Here is a 7,562-nt window from a genome sequence, read left to right as displayed (position 1 = left end):
ACAGGTGTCTCCCCGGGTGCCTGACTTAAACAAACCACCTCACCATCAGAATCCTCCTGGTCAATTTCCTCCCCAGCGCCAGCAACACCCATATCCTCCTCATCCTGGTGTACTTCAACACTGACATCTTCAATCTGACTATCAGGAACTGGACTGCGGGTGCTCCTTCCAGCACTTGCAGGGGGCATGCAAATAGTGGAAGGCGCATGCTCTTCCCGTCCAGTGTTGGGAAGGTCAGGCATCGCAAACGACACAATTGGACTCTCCTTGTGGATTTGGGATTTCAAAGAACGCACAGTTCTTTGCGGTGCTTTTGCCAGCTTGAGTCTTTTCAGTTTTCTAGCGAGAGGCTGAGTGCTTCCATCCTCATGTGAAGCTGAACCACTAGCCATGAACATAGGCCAGGGCCTCAGCCGTTCCTTGCCACTCCGTGTGGTAAATGGCATATTGGCAAGTTTACGCTTCTCCTCCGACAATTTTATTTTAGGTTTTGGAGTCCTTTTTTTTCTGATATTTGGTGTTTTGGATTTGACATGCTCTGTACTATGACATTGGGCATCGGCCTTGGCAGACGACGTTGCTGGCATTTCATCGTCTCGGCCATGACTAGTGGCAGCAGCTTCAGCACGAGGTGGAAGTGGATCTTGATCTTTCCCTAATTTTGGAACCTCAACTTTTTTGTTCTCCATATTTTATAGGCAGAACTAAAAGGCACCTCAGGTAAACAATGGAGATGGATGGATTGGATACTAGTATACAATTATGGACGGACTGCCACGGTTAGGTGGTATAAAAAAACCACGGTTAGGTGGTATATAATACAATTATGGATGGACGGACTGCCTGCCGAGTGCCGACACAGAGGTAGCCACAGCCGTGAACTACCGCACTGTACACTGGTTGATAAAGAGATAGTAGTATACTCGTAACAACTAGTATGACGACGGTATAAAGAATGAAAAAAAAACCACGGTTAGGTGGTATATATTATAATACAATTATGGTTGGACGGACTGCCTGCCGAGTGCCGACACAGAGGTAGCCACAGCCGTGAACTACCGCACTGTACACTGGTTGATAAAGAGATAGTAGTATACTCGTAACAACTAGTATGACACTATGACGGTATAAAGAATGAAAAAAAAACCACGGTTAGGTGGTATATATTATAATACAATTATGGATGGACGGACTGCCTGCCGACTGCCGACACAGAGGTAGCCACAGCCGTGAACTACCGCACTGTACACTGGTTGATAAAGAGATAGTAGTATACTCGTAACAACTAGTATGACACTATGACGGTATAAAGAATGAAAAAAAAACCACGGTTAGGTGGTATATATTATAATACAATTATGGATGGACGGACTGCCTGCCGAGTGCCGACACAGAGGTAGCCACAGCCGTGAACTACCGCACTGTACACTGGTTGATAAAGAGATAGTAGTATACTCGTAACAACTAGTATGACTGACTATGACGGTATAAAGAATGAAAAAAAAACCACGGTTAGGTGGTATATATTATAATACAATTATGGATGGACGGACTGCCTGCCGACTGCCGACACAGAGGTAGCCACAGCCGTGAACTACCGCACTGTACACTGGTTGATAAAGAGATAGTAGTATACTCGTAACAACTAGTATGACACTATGAAGGTATAAAGAATGAAAAAAAAACCACGGTTAGGTGGTATATATTATAATACAATTATGGATGGACGGACTGCCTGCCGAGTGCCGACACAGAGGTAGCCACAGCCGTGAACTACCGCACTGTACACTGGTTGATAAAGAGATAGTAGTATACTCGTAACAACTAGTATGACTGACTATGACGGTATAAAGAATGAAAAAAAAACCACGGTTAGGTGGTATATATTATAATACAATTATGGATGGACGGACTGCCTGCCGACTGCCGACACAGAGGTAGCCACAGCCGTGAACTACCGCACTGTACACTGGTTGATAAAGAGATAGTAGTATACTCGTAACAACTAGTATGACACTATGACGGTATAAAGAATGAAAAAAAAACCACGGTTAGGTGGTATATATTATAATAATACAATTATGGATGGACGGACTGCCTGCCGACTGCCGACACAGAGGTAGCCACAGCCGTGAACTACCGCACTGTACACTGGTTGATAAAGAGATAGTAGTATACTCGTAACAACTAGTATGACACTATGACGGTATAAAGAATGAAAAAAAAACCACGGTTAGGTGGTATATATTATAATACAATTATGGATGGACGGACTGCCTGCCGACTGCCGACACAGAGGTAGCCACAGCCGTGAACTACCGCACTGTACACTGGTTGATAAAGAGATAGTAGTATACTCGTAACAACTAGTATGACACTATGACGGTATAAAGAATGAAAAAAAAACCACGGTTAGGTGGTATATATTATAATACAATTATGGATGGACGGACTGCCTGCCGAGTGCCGACACAGAGGTAGCCACAGCCGTGAACTACCGCACTGTACACTGGTTGATAAAGAGATAGTAGTATACTCGTAACAACTAGTATGACTGACTATGACGGTATAAAGAATGAAAAAAAAACCACGGTTAGGTGGTATATATTATAATACAATTATGGATGGACGGACTGCCTGCCGACTGCCGACACAGAGGTAGCCACAGCCGTGAACTACCGCACTGTACACTGGTTGATAAAGAGATAGTAGTATACTCGTAACAACTAGTATGACACTATGACGGTATAAAGAATGAAAAAAAAACCACGGTTAGGTGGTATATATTATAATACAATTATGGATGGACGGACTGCCTGCCGAGTGCCGACACAGAGGTAGCCACAGCCGTGAACTACCGCACTGTACACTGGTTGATAAAGAGATAGTAGTATACTCGTAACAACTAGTATGACTGACTATGACGGTATAAAGAATGAAAAAAAAACCACGGTTAGGTGGTATATATTATAATACAATTATGGATGGACGGACTGCCTGCCGACTGCCGACACAGAGGTAGCCACAGCCGTGAACTACCGCACTGTACACTGGTTGATAAAGAGATAGTAGTATACTCGTAACAACTAGTATGACACTATGACGGTATAAAGAATGAAAAAAAAACCACGGTTAGGTGGTATATATTATAATAATACAATTATGGATGGACGGACTGCCTGCCGACTGCCGACACAGAGGTAGCCACAGCCGTGAACTACCGCACTGTACACTGGTTGATAAAGAGATAGTAGTATACTCGTAACAACTAGTATGACACTATGACGGTATAAAGAATGAAAAAAAAACCACGGTTAGGTGGTATATATTATAATAATACAATTATGGATGGACGGACTGCCTGCCGAGTTCCGACACAGAGGTAGCCACAGCCGTGAACTACCGCACTGTACACTGGTTGATAAAGAGATAGTAGTATACTCGTAACAACTAGTATGACACTATGACGGTATAAAGAATGAAAAAAAAACCACGGTTAGGTGGTATATATTATAATACAATTATGGATGGACGGACTGCCTGCCGACTGCCGACACAGAGGTAGCCACAGCCGTGAACTACCGCACTGTACACTGGTTGATAAAGAGATAGTAGTATACTCGTAACAACTAGTATGACACTATGACGGTATAAAGAATGAAAAAAAAACCACGGTTAGGTGGTATATATTATAATACAATTATGGATGGATGGACTGCCTGCCGAGTGCCGACACAGAGGTAGCCACAGCCGTGAACTACCGCACTGTACACTGGTTGATAAAGAGATAGTAGTATACTCGTAACAACTAGTATGACACTATGACGGTATAAAGAATGAAAAAAAAACCACGGTTAGGTGGTATATATTATAATACAATTATGGATGGACGGACTGCCTGCCGACTGCCGACACAGAGGTAGCCACAGCCGTGAACTACCGCACTGTACACTGGTTGATAAAGAGATAGTAGTATACTCGTAACAACTAGTATGACACTATGACGGTATAAAGAATGAAAAAAAAACCACGGTTAGGTGGTATATATTATAATACAATTATGGATGGACGGACTGCCTGCCGAGTGCCGACACAGAGGTAGCCACAGCCGTGAACTACCGCACTGTACACTGGTTGATAAAGAGATAGTAGTATACTCGTAACAACTAGTATGACACTATGACGGTATAAAGAATGAAAAAAAAACCACGGTTAGGTGGTATATATTATAATACAATTATGGATGGACGGACTGCCTGCCGACTGCCGACACAGAGGTAGCCACAGCCGTGAACTACCGCACTGTACACTGGTTGATAAAGAGATAGTAGTATACTCGTAACAACTAGTATGACACTATGACGGTATAAAGAATGAAAAAAAAACCACGGTTAGGTGGTATATATTATAATACAATTATGGATGGACGGACTGCCTGCCGAGTGCCGACACAGAGGTAGCCACAGCCGTGAACTACCGCACTGTACACTGGTTGATAAAGAGATAGTAGTATACTCGTAACAACTAGTATGACTGACTATGACGGTATAAAGAATGAAAAAAAAACCACGGTTAGGTGGTATATATTATAATACAATTATGGATGGACGGACTGCCTGCCGACTGCCGACACAGAGGTAGCCACAGCCGTGAACTACCGCACTGTACACTGGTTGATAAAGAGATAGTAGTATACTCGTAACAACTAGTATGACACTATGACGGTATAAAGAATGAAAAAAAAACCACGGTTAGGTGGTATATATTATAATACAATTATGGATGGACGGACTGCCTGCCGAGTGCCGACACAGAGGTAGCCACAGCCGTGAACTACCGCACTGTACACTGGTTGATAAAGAGATAGTAGTATACTCGTAACAACTAGTATGACTGACTATGACGGTATAAAGAATGAAAAAAAAACCACGGTTAGGTGGTATATATTATAATACAATTATGGATGGACGGACTGCCTGCCGACTGCCGACACAGAGGTAGCCACAGCCGTGAACTACCGCACTGTACACTGGTTGATAAAGAGATAGTAGTATACTCGTAACAACTAGTATGACACTATGACGGTATAAAGAATGAAAAAAAAACCACGGTTAGGTGGTATATATTATAATACAATTATGGATGGACGGACTGCCTGCCGAGTGCCGACACAGAGGTAGCCACAGCCGTGAACTACCGCACTGTACACTGGTTGATAAAGAGATAGTAGTATACTCGTAACAACTAGTATGACTGACTATGACGGTATAAAGAATGAAAAAAAAACCACGGTTAGGTGGTATATATTATAATACAATTATGGATGGACGGACTGCCTGCCGACTGCCGACACAGAGGTAGCCACAGCCGTGAACTACCGCACTGTACACTGGTTGATAAAGAGATAGTAGTATACTCGTAACAACTAGTATGACACTATGACGGTATAAAGAATGAAAAAAAAAACCACGGTTAGGTGGTATATATTATAATAATACAATTATGGATGGACGAACTGCCTGCCGACTGCCGACACAGAGGTAGCCACAGCCGTGAACTACCGCACTGTACACTGGTTGATAAAGAGATAGTAGTATACTCGTAACAACTAGTATGACACTATGACGGTATAAAGAATGAAAAAAAAACCACGGTTAGGTGGTATATATTATAATAATACAATTATGGATGGACGGACTGCCTGCCGAGTTCCGACACAGAGGTAGCCACAGCCGTGAACTACCGCACTGTACACTGGTTGATAAAGAGATAGTAGTATACTCGTAACAACTAGTATGACACTATGACGGTATAAAGAATGAAAAAAAAACCACGGTTAGGTGGTATATATTATAATACAATTATGGATGGACGGACTGCCTGCCGACTGCCGACACAGAGGTAGCCACAGCCGTGAACTACCGCACTGTACAAAGGTTGATAAAGAGATAGTAGTATACTCGTAACAACTAGTATGACACTATGACGGTATAAAGAATGAAAAAAAAACCACGGTTAGGTGGTATATATTATAATACAATTATGGATGGACGGACTGCCTGCCGAGTGCCGACACAGAGGTAGCCACAGCCGTGAACTACCGCACTGTACACTGGTTGATAAAGAGATAGTAGTATACTCGTAACAACTAGTATGACTGACTATGACGGTATAAAGAATGAAAAAAAAACCACGGTTAGGTGGTATATATTATAATACAATTATGGATGGACGGACTGCCTGCCGACTGCCGACACAGAGGTAGCCACAGCCGTGAACTACCGCACTGTACACTGGTTGATAAAGAGATAGTAGTATACTCGTAACAACTAGTATGACACTATGACGGTATAAAGAATGAAAAAAAAACCACGGTTAGGTGGTATATATTATAATACAATTATGGATGGACGGACTGCCTGCCGACTGCCGACACAGAGGTAGCCACAGCCGTGAACTACCGCACTGTACACTGGTTGATAAAGAGATAGTAGTATACTCGTAACAACTAGTATGACTATGACGACGGTATAAAGAAAGAAAAAAAAATACCACGGTTAGGTGGTATATAATTATACAATTATGGATGGACGGACTGCCTGCCGAGTGCCGACTGCCGACACAGAGGTAGCCACAGCCGTGAACTACCGCACTGTACTGTGTCTGCTGCTAATATAGACTGGTTGATAAAGAGATAGTATACAACAATATACTACTATACTGGTGGTCAGGCACTGGTCACCACTAGTCACACTGGCAGTGGCACTCCTGCAGCAAAAGTGTGCACTGTTTAATTTTAAATTAATATAATATTATGTACTCCTGGCTCCTGCTATAACAACCTGCAGTGCTCCCCAGTCTCCCCCACAATTATTATAAGCTTTTATACATTGATGTGCAGCACACTGGGCTGAGCTGAGTGCACACAGACTGAGTCACACTGTGTGACTGCTGTGTATCGTTTTTTTCAGGCAGAGAACGGATATAGCAGAGAACGGATATATTAAATAAAAGTTAACTTAACAACAACTGCACTGGTCACTGTGGTAAACTCTGTCTGCACAATCTCTCTCTCTCTCTTCTAATCTATTCTAATGGAGAGGACGCCAGCCACGTCCTCTCCCTATCAATCTCAATGCACGTGTGAAAATGGCGGCGACGCGCGGCTCCTTATATAGAATCCGAGTCTCGCGAGAATCCGACAGCGTCATGATGACGTTCGGGCGCGCTCGGGTTAACCGAGCAAGGCGGGAAGATCCGAGTCGCTCGGACCCGTGAAAAAAAAAGTGAAGTTCGTGCGGGTTCGGATTCAAAGAAACCGAACCCGCTCATCTCTACTGCGGACTCGTCCCCAGTTTCTCCCTAAGTTGGTGTCAGCGTTTCATCTGAACCAGCTTATTGTGGTACCTGCGGCTACTAGAGACTTGGAGGACTCCAAGTTGCTAGATGTTGTCAGGGCCCTGAAAATATAGATTTCCAGGACGGCTGGAGTCAGGAAAACTGACTTGCTGTTATCCTGTATGCACCCAAAAAACTGGGTGCTCTTGCTTCTAAGCAGAAGA

The sequence above is a fragment of the Pseudophryne corroboree genome, unplaced genomic scaffold (assembly GCF_028390025.1).
Source record: "Pseudophryne corroboree isolate aPseCor3 unplaced genomic scaffold, aPseCor3.hap2 scaffold_143, whole genome shotgun sequence".
NCBI lineage: Eukaryota > Metazoa > Chordata > Amphibia > Anura > Myobatrachidae > Pseudophryne > Pseudophryne corroboree.
Note: the sequence above shows the minus strand (reverse complement) of the source record.